The following is a 15,425-nucleotide window of genomic DNA, read 5'->3' as shown; positions in this document are numbered from 1 at the left end:
AGTGTCTTGATCCACCCAGCAAAATTTTCTAGTAATTCTGATTTAAGTTAATAGTATTAAGGTACAGAAATGTGGTGTACTTTCTGGTCGTATCGCACGTCTACAAGGATGTTTTCATTTACAGTTCTGCAATTGTTTCTGACACCGAGGAATTCCAAAATGTTCACTGCGCTTCGGCAACGCTTAAACAATTTTGATAACATGTAGGTATTCTGAACGGTTTGACAGTATTTAAGAACAGTGAGCAGCTAACTGAACATTCATGACGGAGGTTTTATTGTCAGGCACTTCAAGCTTATTTAACTCCACCTGATTTCACGATATACTCACGGCTGGGATCATTGAAGACTAATCGCCGATTCATTTATGATTGGTGGTGGTAGGTGAGAAATTGTTAGTAATAGTCTGACAATAGCTATTAAGGACCTGTGGAAAACTAACTTCAGATAGCTGGAGCACCACTTTATCCCATACGTCTAACGTTAAATATTCGTTTATCACAGTGCAGTCTTGTCTAAACGCTACAGGCAAGTACGCTGGAGCTGTCAGTATGAAACGTAATCTTTCCATTATAGTTTGGTCATTTCACAAGAAAAATGATAATGTACAGAACTGCGCTTCTGCAGGAAAGCTGTTGAGTTACGAACAGGAACAACAGCACCACCAGCCAGTACATTCACGAAAGAATGGGGCTACATTCACAATGACAATTAGACTTTTAAGAATTCGACACGCTGGGCTATGAACCACATCTGTGCACACATGTAATCAGAATTTATCTCCAGTTTTTTCCTGTTTATGCACTAAGTCAATAACTTTACGACAGTTTAGTAAGTTTTGGCACTGTTGTCTATAATGACTGTTGGACAAATTACACTACCTAAGTTTCCAGCCTCAACTCAACCACTGAAAGAAAGGTCCATGTTTTCGTTCATCATTTCTGACGACAAACGCGACCCGAAGGTATGTTGGGTGCAATGTGGCTTTCGTGTTTGTTTAAATTACCCCAAATTCCCCTCTCGCTATTTGTTATATTAGAAACTAGAGCGGATTCTTCTTTCACTGATATCACGGACTATCGTTGAGTCAGGAAGAACAACGCATTCCCTCCACTTGCAAAGATGAGCAGTGACCTGCTACAATCAAATGGAAACAGGTGCAAGGTTGGCGGAGGACCAGAACCAGCAAAGTGCGCAAACTCCGCCGACGGTAGAAATAACCTATCCGTGCGATATTTAGCCAGCACTGTTCGCCCGTTTCATTCTAAATGTGTACAATGCTTACTGCCAACACGGTCTCCTTGCCACTTACGGACTTTTTAAACAAAGGGGTTTTCTGCTTCCTCAGTAGTTCTCGTACGTCAGAAGTATCTGGTATATTAATTTTTTGGGGTAATTATAAGTTTCGTATACTGCGTTACCTTGACGCTTAATTCGGAAAAAGGCGTCGAATATGTTGATTGATAAATAAACGACAGTAAGGACAAGACCATTTTATGCGTATGGCTCAAAGTTGCTAACTGGCATGCATACTTTCACTTTCCATTTACGTGTGTGCTCCGAAAGTAGCTTTACCCAAGTTACCAATGTAAGCATAGACGTAAACACAATTCAACGGATTAGGCCGTACACCTGTCCCAATCGTGGCTGGATAGGTGATTAGTATGTCGCCAATCCCTCCAATTGTTTTGCCAACTAATGAACCCTGTTGCTGTTGCTGGATTCAAGCAGTTCGTCATTTCGCATCACGAAGCTGAGTTGCTCTCTGTTCCAGACCTGAGGTGAGACCTGCAACAGTCCTTCCGTACTGAAGGCAGCGACGCTAACCAGTAAGCTACGGAGACTATTTATGGCGTAACTACGGCGCGATTGATTAATAATGGGAGATGCGACTCCTGATAGGAGGCAGAGTCAACCCGCGTCGGCGCAGCGCACAGAAACATAGTTGAAGCGACTTACTGGTTCACACTTTCGACGACGGCAGTACGACACCAAAATGTAACCATGTCGTATTGCCCGGCGCAACTAGGAATGCTGGTCGCTCCACACAACTTGTTTCGTGCGATAAACGGCGAGCAAAATTTCAAGCTATCCATTGTGGCTCAAAAAACTGATGTACATGAAGAAAGGTACATTCAACTTTGTGGTTACAATCTCAGTAAAACTTACTTTTAGCGTAAAAATTAAAAACCGAAAGATTATTACGTATCTTAGAGTCCGATACCACAAGCAAATAATGAAATGGCTCTGAGCACTATGGGACTTCTGAGGTCATCAGTACCCTAGAACTTAGAACTACCTAAAGCTAGTTAACCTAAGGACAGCACACACATCCATGCCCGAGGCAGGATTCGAACCTGCGACCGTAGCGGTCGCGCGGTTCCAGACTGTAGCGCCTAGAACCACTCGGCCACCCCGGCAGGCGCAGATAATGAACTGGTTTTCTTTTAGCATAGTGTTAGTAGTTATTAGTAGTACTTCGAAGTCAAATAAAACACCGTCAATGTTTTGGAAAGTTTGAAGTGAAAAAATGTAGTCGCTTAATGGTTACGTTTTATGGATTTTATAGCCTATACCGCTGCGCACGAAATGGAGCTAACACGCTGATATTTTTTTTTTAATACTGTCATAGGAGAGCTATATCTCTTTCCTGCCTCCAGAACATACACGAGATAAAGCAAAGACTGTCCATGACGCGCCACATGCGATGCCAGGGCGGAGTTGCCCGTGTTTCTCTTTTTCGTAAACTGCCCAAACAAGCTGAAGCCAGAAACTAAAACCTTCAACACAGGGAGTCGTCAGCTGATGATTTGCTGGCTAGAAGTTTTTTCAGTCTATGCTCCTCGATTTCGGGAAGCTTTGTGACAGGAGTAAAAGTTGATAAGCGATCAAAATCCTGGTATTTATGAATGGGTAGGTGGACGATGCCAAAAAGGACACAAAGGGTTTTCCTTATCATCAAGGGAGATTCCTATTTCTTCAAACATATTGTCTATTCCCATAACGAATTCGCCACCCACTGCTACACAATCGCCGGCCGAAGTGGCCGTGTGGTTCTAGGCGCTGCAGTCTGGAACCGCGAGACCGCTACGGTCGCAGGTTCGAATCCTGCCTCGGGCATGGATGTGTGTAATGTCCTTAGGTTAGTTAGGTTTAACTAGTTCTAAGTTCTAGGGGACTAATGACCCTTAGAAGTTTAGTCCCATAGTGCTCAGAGCCATTTTGCTACACAAACGATGATGACTGATCTCACTACAAATCCAGCAACAATCCTTCCTGAATCACATGCCACTTGGTGAAACTGTAGTTGCATAAATACACTCCTGGAAATTGAAATAAGAACACCGTGAATTCATTGTCCCAGGAAGGGGAAACTTTATTGACACATTCCTGGGGTCAGATACATCACATGATCACACTGACAGAACCACAGGCACATAGACACAGGCAACAGAGCATGCACAATGTCGGCACTAGTACAGTGTATATCCACCTTTCGCAGCAATGCAGGCTGCTATTCTTCCATGGAGACGATCGTAGAGATGCTGGATGTAGTCCTGTGGAACGGCTTGCCATGCCATTTCCACCTGGCGCCTCAGTTGGACCAGCGTTCGTGCTGGACGTGCAGACCGCGTGAGACGACGCTTCATCCGGTCCCAAACATGCTCAATGGGGGACAGATCCGGAGATCTTGCTGGCCAGGGTAGTTGACTTACACCTTCTAGAGCACGTTGGGTGGCACGGGATACATGCGGACGTGCATTGTCCTGTTGGAACAGCAAGTTCCCTTGCCGGTCTAGGAATGGTAGAACGATGGGTTCGATGACGGTTTGGATGTACCGTGCACTATTCAGTGTCCCCTCGACGATCACCAGTGGTGTACGGCCAGTGTAGGAGATCGCTCCCCACACCATGATGCCGGGTGTTGGCCCTGTGTGCCTCGGTCGTATGCAGTCCTGATTGTGGCGCTCACCTGCACGGCGCCAAACACGCATTCGACCATCATTGGCACCAAGGCAGAAGCGACTCTCATCGCTGAAGACGACACGTCTCCATTCGTCCCTCCATTCACGCCTGTCGCGACACCACTGGAGGCGGGGCTGCACGATGTTGGGGCGTGAGCGGAAGACGGCCTAACGGTGTGCGGGACCGTAGCCCAGCTTCATGGAGACGGTTGCGAATGGTCCTCGCCGATACCCCAGGAGCAACGGTGTCCCTAATTTGCTGGGAAGTGGCGGTGCGGTCCCCTACGGCACTGCGTAGGATCCTACGATCTTGGCGTGCATCCGTGCGTCGCTGCGGTCCGGTCCCAGGTCGACGGGCACGTGCACCTTCCGCCGACCACTGGCGACAACATCGATGTACTGTGGAGACCTCACGCCCCACGTGTTGAGCAATTCGGCGGTACGTTCACCCGGCCTCCCGCATGCCCACTATACGCCCTAGCTCAAAGTCCGTCAGCTGCACATACGGTTCACGTCCACGCTGTCGCGGCATGCTACCAGTGTTAAAGACTGCGATGGAGCTCCGTATGCCACGGCAAACTGGCTGACACTGACGGCGGCGGTGCACAAATGCTGTGCAGCTAGCGCCATTCGACGGCCAACACCGCGGTTCCTGGTGTGTCCGCTGTGCCGTGCGTGTGATCATTGCTTGTACAGCCCTCTCGCAGTGTCCGGAGCAAGTATGGTGGGTCTGACACACCGGTGTCAATGTGTTCTTTTTTCCATTTCCAGGAGTGTAGTATCACAACTGTATTAATTTGTAATCATAATTTATGTATGTACTATACTGACTAAAGTAAAATAATAGGTGGCCTTAAACACTTTTCATGGTTGCATTTTTAACGACGATCACACTTTTTCACCAGCTTACACTGTTGTAACAAATAGCTCCTCAGCAGAAGAAAGATCAAGTGGACTCATTCTGCAAAATTTGGGTTCGCATTGAGAAACCTCACAATAAACTAAAGCTGAACTATGTTTGATATTTATAGCATTGTACAGGTGCACTCAGTACTCCATCTTCTTTCCAGTCTTAACGTTAAATAATGACTGGCCCAATAACTATCTCTTCAGAAGAGTTGATGATTGCAACGGAAACAAAATAATGAGTCGTGCGACTGTTACTGCTACGTACGATATTGAAGTGAACGATGCGTAGTTCTTTCGAAAATACATACATACATACATTGCAGTGTCTTATTCATTCGCCGAAAGAAGGCACGCGAGTATCAATCAACAAGTCTCCCCTGTACAGGAAAATACATAATGGATGAACGAGTGCAGGTTGTGGACACATGGTTGACCCAACATATGGAAGTTTGGGTCTGGCCGTGGGTCGTGCTCAGATACCCTAATGATAAAGCGACCGCTCGCGTTAAGCGAGGAATTCCGGTTCGAGCCCCGGTCCGACACATACAATCGCACCAAAAAGTATTGGCACACGTGCGTATTTATCGTTGCTGGTTACAAACGCCGCACTTTCCGGTACACAGTACATGTACGTGCTACCTCACATACCAGACATTACAATTCTGCCCATAGTGCCTACCATTAACAAAGAAATGCAGTGTTATGGGCAAACACGTATCTCCTCTGCACACAAAAAGTATTGGCACAGAGCATGGCATCTCGGTATATTGCTGGGTTTTCAGGTACCGGAACGCCATCTGCTGACACATTAGACACTGCGTGTTGTTGACGGCCCGGTCGCCAGTATGTTGCTGTAGTGCGCGATAGTGGTCAGCATGGGGCCGAAGAAGAAGGAACATTCAGTGGCGTTGCGTGAGAGAGTGGTATTGCTCCATTCACAAGGGAGAAGCTATCGACAAATCGGAGCAGAGGTGTCTGTGAGCTACACCACGGTAAGAGCCATCATTCAGAAATATAAAGAGACTGGAACAACAGTGAATAAGTGTCGTCCTGGACGTCCAAAAGTGCTTACAACCCGAGAGCGTCGCCATATCATCGCACTTGCTCGGAAGGAACCTGCTACAAGTGCAGCAACTATTGCTGAGATTGTTCAGACAACGTCCGACAAGACGGTTAGTGTTCAGACTATACGAAATGTGTTGAATGAGGCTGACATGCATGGACGTTCTCCCAGGAAGAAGCCATACATTTCGGAAATTAACCGGCAGAAACGCCTGCAGTTTGCCAAGGACTACATCAGCAAGCCGATGGAGTTTTGGAACACTGTGATATTTAGCGACGAATCGAAGTTCAATGTGTTCGGATTTGATGCAAGAAAGAAAATTTGGCGCAAGCCGAATACGCACCTCGACATCAAACACATGCATCCCACAGTCAAACACGGTGGGGGCGGTATCATGGTCTGGGGCTGTATGGCGGCTTCCGGCGTTGGAAATCTAGCTGTAATTCACGGCACAATGGATCATATGAGATACATTGACGTGTTGCGAGGTAATTTACACGCTAGTGCACAGAAATTGGGCCTTACTGGGGTGTTTCAGTTCCAGCAAGACAACGACCCAAAACATACCGCCATGAAAACCCGGGAGTGGTTACTGTACAATGCCCCCAGAAGGGTTCTAACACCACCTCAGAGCCCTGATTTGAACCCCATTGAGAACCTGTGGGCTCATCTTGACACACAAGTCAGAAAAAGGCGTCCGTCCGGTAAAAACGACTTGGAGAAAGTGCTCCTGGAGGAATGGTCGAAAATTACCCCTGATATCACCCGGAATTTAATACAAAGCATTCCTAGGCGTTTACGTGCTGTTATAGATGCTAAAGGGATGCACACTAGCTATTAGATGGTGAACATCAATGAAGAAAACGAACACACTGTCCGATTCATATGCGTGTGCCAATACTTTTTTGGGTGCAGAAGAGCGATGTTTTTTTTCATGACACTGTATGTTACTTTAAGGACAGGTGATTTTGACATATTTGTAAACTATGTAATGTAAGGTGTCACATGTATGGGTTCTGTTCTGAAATATATGTTTCGTTTAACCTACAACCACTAAAATGTAACTGTGCCAATACTTTTTGGTGCGATTGTATTGCCACTGTCATTCCATAATACAGCTGACGGCTGCGCATATTCGTAACTGCAAATACATTTCATGTGTTACTGCTACGTGTCGTATTGAATATAGTGTCCTGAAGTGAGAACCGCGCCTGAAATCTGTATGAAGGCAAGCAGCGCTTGTCGGGATTAAATGCTCTTTACTGGAAGAGCGCTACGAACTGCCGTACACGATGACTAAGAATCAATTTCCCGTCTAACAGTGCAGTACAGCGTGCTAATTTGCAAGATTGATTGTGTGCATTTCTTGTGCTAGTTAGGTTTGTTACTAATTTCTGTATTTAGTCTAATGCTAACGCATCTGGTATAAAATAACTATTCTTCGGGCCAAGGGCGTCCACATGTTAGTTTGCAGGGGGGACGGCAAGACCTAGGGATACGAAATACTTTCAATATTTATGAAAAAAATGCAACGTAAGTACCTAAAAAAAGTTCCAGTCCCAATCCTGTTAAAACGGGCATAATTCCAAATTTTCAAGTAATTTTCTTGAAAGAAAAAACACCTGACTACAAACCGTTTTTCTTTTCCTTGAGAGCTACGAGGTGACCCTCTCCCCTTGCCGCGGTTATGTTCGCCCTTGTTTCGGGCGAAGCTGCGCTCAAGTTCGACAATGACTCAAACGGCACGATTCATAAGGTTCGGCGCGAGTTCGTGGAACAGCCTGCAGGTGCTCCCTTGTAACGTCGATGGGTCGACAGAATGGGGACACTTCTCGCTCTTCAGTTTCCAGACACACTACGTTAATAAGAATGATAAATGTGAACGTATATAAATTGGAACTATTTTCTTAATTGTTTTCATCTAATCTGCACGCGAGACTGATGTTCCCCATACATTAGTAATATCCCTCAAAGAAATGACAATACGAATCACCGTTTGTGCTATGTACGTAACTAGCTCTCATTTTGTCGCCCTCTAGCAAAAGGCACATATTTCACATTACTCAAAATATCTGTGTTGTTCTGTTTTATTTTGAACACACCGCACTGCATTTGACACAACTGAAGTATTATTGTCATCAGTAACCAGAAGGTAGTTTAATAGAAGATTTTTCTCTGTTGTCAGTACTGTAGCTGCTAGGGATTTTTTTCCCTATTCGCGTAGTAGTCGTTCAACTAGTGCAACATAATGTAAAAACCCGACAATGTATTCCCGAAACCCAGAGGAAAAGTGACATTCAATTCTGAGAACGCCGGCAACATAGCCGACACGTTCATTGTCCGACAGAGCGAACAAGCACATTTTACCATTGCTGTGGTAAGGACTATCTACTTTTCTTTCTTGTAGCTAAGAGGTGCAACGTACTCGTAACAGGTGTACAGTGTATTAACAGGTCATATAGATCTGGTGCGTCTCTGTAACCGAAAAGCAGAAAGCTGAGTTACTTGCCGAACGTCCAGCGATCTATTTCGGGCATGCCTTGTCAACACAGAAGCACGCAATAAAGAACTCCACGAATCTCTCTCTCTCTCTCCAGCGTGCGTGCTCGCGCCAGCACAATGCCCTCTTCGATGCCAGATAAAGTGTTTCAAGATTCTCTTTGGTTAATAAATCCAACTTACTGGGGTAATGTGCTGGGTGAATCTCTCTCTTTCCATAAACACATGAGAGTAGACTCAATTTTAGAAACTTACGTAGTCAAGCTCTTCGTTCCCTACTACTGCTATTGGTGGTGGTGGTGGTGGTGGTGGTGGCAGCAGCAGCAAACTTTCCACTTCCGTTGCTCTGCATCAAAAATCGCTGAAACTCAAGTCTTCTACGTACGCAGGGATAATATTTTACGGGATATAATTTTCTCACCCATGATCATTTTAACGTAGCGAAAACATACTTAGTGCCAGGCAAACATGGAACTTACAAAAGTCTCAGATTTTATTTAGTGACTCTATTCGAAGTATTCGAGCCGAGTGATCATCTGTGTCGCTCATAGCTGCTATTCATTTGAACACATTAATTAATCAAATTATTGTGAGTTTAGTGTGCATATTGTTACAGAACCAATCTATGTTATTACAAGAAACTCCAATACTAATTTGTGCAGGCAATGGTTTAGGAGTTAATTCATTGAAGGGTGGAAGAGATTCCAGTGATTGCTTGGTGGTGCAATCCGGCAGGCGGCACAATGCGCAAGCGCAAGTAAGCGAGGCAACTCACAGCGGGAAGGGTTAGCGGCAGTTGCCACCACCAGCAGGCGCCAGCGGGTGGCAGCGAACACCAGTCAGCTGGCCACGGCGCGGCCGCTTCCATCACTGAACAAACACGCCGACCGGGAGCCCGCCGGCGTCAACAGCGCCTCCACGCCGCAAATAGCGGCGCTGAGCGTCTGTACTTCGCCAGCTCTACGTTGCAGGCCAGTGCTTCACGGCGTAATCATGCAGACCTCACATACTGATTTTTGGGAGATTCTTCAACAGTATCCATAATAACCACATCGCAAGCCCAGCCGCCTAGGATAATGCTCTTTGGATCAAACTCGGCACGACATGTATTGTAGTAGTAGTAGTATTAGTAGTAGTAGTAAAAACTAGGCATGCAAAACGAATTACTATTTCCAGACTGCGAGGTCAAACTTGATAACAACTGATAATCTCCTTATGTGTCACACATCAACCAATCCTTTCTTTTAGTCAAGTTATGTCACAAATTCTTCACTCCCAACTGTATCAAGTACTTCCTCTCATTGATTACATGATCTACCCATCTTGAGCATTCTTCTGTTGCATCAAATTTCGAAAGTTTCTATTCTCTTCTTGTTGGAACTACTTATTGTCCATATTTCACTTCCGTAAATGGCCACGTTCCATGCAAATCCCTTTAGAAAAGTCTTCCTAACATTTAAATCTGTATACGATGTTAACCAATTTCTCTTCTTCAATGCTTTCCTTGCCACTGCCAGTCTACATTTTATATCTTCTTTAGTTCAGCTATTATCAGTTATTTTTCTGCACAAATAGCAAAACTCTTACTACTTTTAGTGTCTTGTTTCCTATCTGATTCTCTCAGTGTTGCCTTTATTGCAATACCATTGGTTTGCCTTTGTTAATGTTCATCTTTTATGTTCCTTTCAAGAAACTATCTACTTAGATCAAATGTTCATTCAAGTCCTTTGCTGCCTCTTATAGAATTTGGTCCCTGAACCTTTTGTTTTCTTTACTGTACAGACTGAATAACATCAAGGATACGCTTCCACTCTGTTTCACTCCATTCTCAACCACACTGCATCCCTGTCACACCCTGAATCAAAAATACTGTCTGGTTTCTGACAAATTGTGAATGACCTTTTGTTTCCTGTATTTTACCAGTGCTACCTTCGGAATGTCAGTGTGTATCACAGGCAACATTGTAAAGACTCTCTCCAAGTCTACAAGTAATATAAACATAGGTTTGCTGTCTTTACCCTACAGTTTTAGGGTAAGTTGTAGGGTCATTATCGTTACTCATGTCCCTCTATTTCTCCAGAACTCAATCTAATCTTCCCCAAGGTTAGCTTCTACCTGCTGTTCCAGTATTTCATAAATAATTCATGGCAGTATTTTGTCATCATGACTTATTAAACTCCTAGTCCATTGATATTAAAACCTTTCAGCAACAATTTTTTTTAATGTCTGGGGGCATTTTGCCTGTGTCATACAATCTTGCGCACTAGATGGAGTAGTTTTGTCATGCTGGCACTCTCAAAGACATCAGTAGTAATGTCATCTACTCCAGGGTCCTTGTTTTGAGTAAGGTCTGTCAGTGCTCTGTAAAATTATTCCCACAGTATCGTCTATTATCGACTTCTCTTCCCCTTTCCCTGACACTGCAGAAAGTTCATTTTCTTTGTACAGCCAGTCTATATATACACTTCCACCTTTCTGTTTTCTCCTTTCACCAAGTAAATTCATTACTTCCTGCGACAGCTAAGGAATTCTATGGGAACTTGTGTTTTTACCTATGTGATCCTCTGCTAACATCACTATTTTACCTTGCAATGGTAACTATTCGGCTTCTACTTTATATCTTCTGTTTAGGATAATTGGTGTCTAACATTCCCCCTGAAACTCTCAACTTCTGGTTCTTTCCACTTATCCAGGTCTCATCTTAATTTCCTACATTTCTGTAATTTTTTTCCACTTTTGATCTACAGTTCATAACCAACTGTAGTCAGATCCCACATCTGCCTCTGGAAACGTCTCAATTTCAAAAGTGGTTAGATATACACTGAAGTGCAAAAGAAACTGGTATAAGCACGGTTTTTTAAATACAGAGAGATGCAAACAGACAGAATACAGCACTGCATTCACAACACCTATGTAAGACAGTAAGTGTCTGGCGCAGTTGTTACATCAGTTATTTCTGTAACAATGGCAGAATATCAAGATTTAAGTTAATTTGAACAGGGCATTATAGTCGGCCCACGGGCAACAGGACACAGCATCTCAGAGGTAGGGATGAAGTGTGGATTTTCCTGTACGACCATATCATGAGTGCACCGTGAATATGAGGAATCCAGTGAAACGTCAAATCTCTGACATTGATGCAACCAGAAAAAGATCTTGCAAGAACATGACTAATGACAACGTGACATAAGTGCAACCTTACCACACTTTGCACAAATTTCTGACCTGTTGTTGACTGGAAACATGTTGCCAGGTCAGACAAGTCGTTTCTAATTGTATCTAACAGATGGACATATACAGGGGACTGTTCAAGCTGATGGAGGCTCTGTAATAGCGTGGGGCGTGTGGAGTGATATGGGACCCCTGATACAACTAGTTATGACTGACAGGTGACACGCATGGAAGCACCCTATCTGCTCCTTCCATTCATGTCCACTGTGCATTTCGACAGACTTGGCCAATTCCAGCAGGACAACACTACATCCCATACAAACAGAATTGCTACGTAGTGGCTTAAGGAACACTTTTATGAGTTATTAAACACTTCCGCAGACCACCAAACTCCCCAGAAATGAACATTGTTGAGCATATCTGGGATGCCTTGTAACTTGCTGTTCATAAGAGGTCTCCACCCTCTCATACTCTTACGGATTTATGGGCAGCCCTGCAGGATTCCTGGTGTCAGTTCCCTCCAGCACTACTTCAGACATTAGTCAAGTCCATACCATGTCATGTCGCGGCACTTCTACATGCTTGTGGGGGGCTCTACATTATATTAGGCATGTATATCTGTGTCTTTGGCTCTTCGGTGTGTGTGTGTGTGTGTGTGTGTGTGTGTGTGTGTGTGTGTGTGTGTGTGTGTGTGTGTGTGTGTGTGTGTGTGTGTGTGTGTGCGCGCGCGCGCGCGCGCGAGCAGTGTGTTTTCACGCACGCCTTCTAGTGTTATCTAGGTCTCTCCCACATATACAACATGCTTTCACGGTTCTTCAACCAAGTGTTAGTGATGACTGAATTAAACTATGTGGAAAATTTTAACATGCGGCTTAGGCTTTCATTTGTTTCTGTTACTATTCTCCTCATCTTTCTTGTCTTGCTAGTGAATGCCAATCACTCAGCACAAATTTTCATTTTACGTAACTGTCTGAATAACTTCTTCTATGTCATATTTTCTTTCAATCTCTCTATCTGCAAAGTAAATTGGCACTTTCACTTGTACAAGATTTGTTTAGTAAGTGATGCAATACAGTTTTTTCTTAGGCCAAGTTCAGATGACAAAAATGCAGAATTTACTGTGGAATATTTCCACTTCAGCCACTGGGTGGGGGTGGGATTACTTGTTGAACGCCCGTTGTACAGTGCGCAGATTTCTCTCTCTTTTGGCTATGACAATGTTTTCACTATGCTGCTCGCAGAAGCTTAGTGTATTGTTTGTTTATTATTTAGGCCTACTCCTGTGTTACCCTCATTTGGGTTTTTATAGCCCTGTACCCCCCTGATTGTAAGTCTCATTCATCCAGCAGGTGAATTTTACTAAGTACCACTATTTGTAACTAGCTCTGGTACAGCTGGTTGGATGACATTCAATAGGGGAAACTGGCAATTTAACATCTATTTTTGGCTAAATTCACGTATTTTTTCCTCGTAAGTGATTAGACATACAAATTTAAAATGTTGGCATACAATGTGCCTGGAGAAGAAGCTGTAGTCTGTTGCATAGGCTTTAAAAGAAAAAGGGGGAAAAGTGCAATTGGGGCATTTTCACTAAGATATTTGCTTTTGCAAAAACTAACAGTTTTTTCTGAAATGGTCTCGTTTTCTTCTTTTTCCTGTATTTAAGCTTTGAAAAAGTGATTGTTTCTGTTGAGAAACAGCAGCACTTTCCTTTCCTACCCAACCCAATAGTTCAAATATCTGCAGAATATTCATTTTGACCTCCTGTGGGCATTCATGGTTGTGCAATTCATACTTGACATCATCACTGACAGAACTGATGTAGTATGTACTTAGTGCAGAAGTAGAGCCAAAAACAATTATTTATACATTACAGGGTAACTTTGGCTGTAGTCAAATATGTTGATAGTATGAACTGGCCATCAGCCAATTGAACAGACTAAAATTATGACAACCAGAAGGGAGAGACAGTGGTGCGAGAAATAAGCCCCCCCCCCCCCTCAAGCTAGCCTCTGCCTGTGTTGTATGTTTCTGCGAAAGCTCGTGTGACAAATGGTCACAAGGATTGCCAATCCCTTCTAGTGTAGTTAGGGTTGTAACATAGTTCCATGCATGATAGACCAGGATTAGTCTTCACTCATTTCAAAATAGTAAAAAAAAAAAAAAAAATAACAAGCAATGCACAACACCACATTCAGCAACAGCTACCACTCATTGCTTGCTAAGGTCTGCAGTATCATAAAAAACAAAGTCCATGTCCCACATCTACCAGCATTACCACAGTTCAAAACCCATATAACACACACGTTAAAAGTCTGCATTATACAGACTTCTGAATTTTAGCTACCACAAAAAGAGTAAATGTTTCTTTGTTGTATGATGCTAGGTACCACCAGTTTAATCCTGCATTGTATTACCCAGAGAGTAATCCCCACAATAGGCATGTCACCAATGCATCGAGCACACTGATAAGTAATTCCATTGTCCTTCCAAACTTGGCTTCGCTAGACAATGTCCACTACCAATATGCGAAAACTGGTTTAAATTTTAAATATTTGTATGCAGAAGACAGTATTTCAAACAGTATCTGATAAAAAAATTTCATCTGGATTCAATTCACTAAAAAAACATTTAAAAGATGATTTGACATTTCCACATTTTTAAGGCGTAATTCACATCCATATATTATTTAATCGGGGTGTATATGCCGACACACAAAAATTCTTCCAGGATTTCTTCGGATTTCCTTATTAGTAATACACTTTTCCCTGGGTTAAAATACACTTTCCCTCAGAACTGTGAAACTTATCAATCCTTTGAATGGTTAAGGTTTTATACACCAGCGTATTTTAAGTCAATAGTGTACCTACCAGAAAAGCTAAGCTTTCACATATAATATTGGTCTCTTTTGTATGTGTTAAAACTTTAGATATACGGTAAAATTCTTTGCAGAGTATCAGTTCTTGCCAGTCAAAATTACAAAAAAATTAAGTGAAAATTACAACATTGAAAAGTTTCCTGAATTCTAAAAAAATTCCTGCATTTTTCCCAGTTTTCTCCCAATTGAAGAAAAGCTTATGTGAACACATTTTATAACAACAGCTGCAGTATTGGACCAATGAGAATAATACCAGGTGTTAAGTATCACCACCTCCTTTGTCAGAGTTAGTGCTCCAGACATTGGCCCATTGCTGGAGGACCTCAAGTCTTTTACAGCTCCTATATTCGATTGCATCCATCCGGAATCAGGGTGTAACGTGGCGGAGAGGGGGGGGGGGGGGAATAAAAAAAAAATCCCAGATTTCCCGGTTAAAAATACAATTTCTTCCGGGTGAAAATACTTTTTCCGTGTCAAGTGACAGTATACTCTTCTCGGCACAGTAAAATTCATCAATCCGTTGAACGTTTATGGTTTTATATACCAGAGTAGAGTTTCCTGGCACTTTAGAAAACGAAACTCAGGGGGGAAAAAAACATGTTTTGAAAGACCTTTGATGTGCTGCAACATGTACGCTGCATGTTTTCGTATTACGAAGGTTTAAATTTGAATTCCACCAAACACCGCATGTTACTTTCCGAAACATTGAAATCGAGATTGCGATGGGCTTTTGTAAGTCAGTCATAGCTCAAGTCACGTGATCTCGCCAGCTCATGGCAGCATAGGACACATGATGTACTTAGCCAATAGCAAGATCACTCTTCAGCAGCGCGAACACGTAAACAAGAAAAGTTAATGGTTTAAATTAATATACACTCCTTCTGCCTTGGTGCCAATGATGGTCATATGCGTGTTTGGCGCCGTGCAGGTGAGCGCCACAA

This window comes from Schistocerca serialis, chromosome 1, assembly GCF_023864345.2.
Source record: "Schistocerca serialis cubense isolate TAMUIC-IGC-003099 chromosome 1, iqSchSeri2.2, whole genome shotgun sequence".
NCBI lineage: Eukaryota > Metazoa > Arthropoda > Insecta > Orthoptera > Acrididae > Schistocerca > Schistocerca serialis.
Note: the sequence above shows the minus strand (reverse complement) of the source record.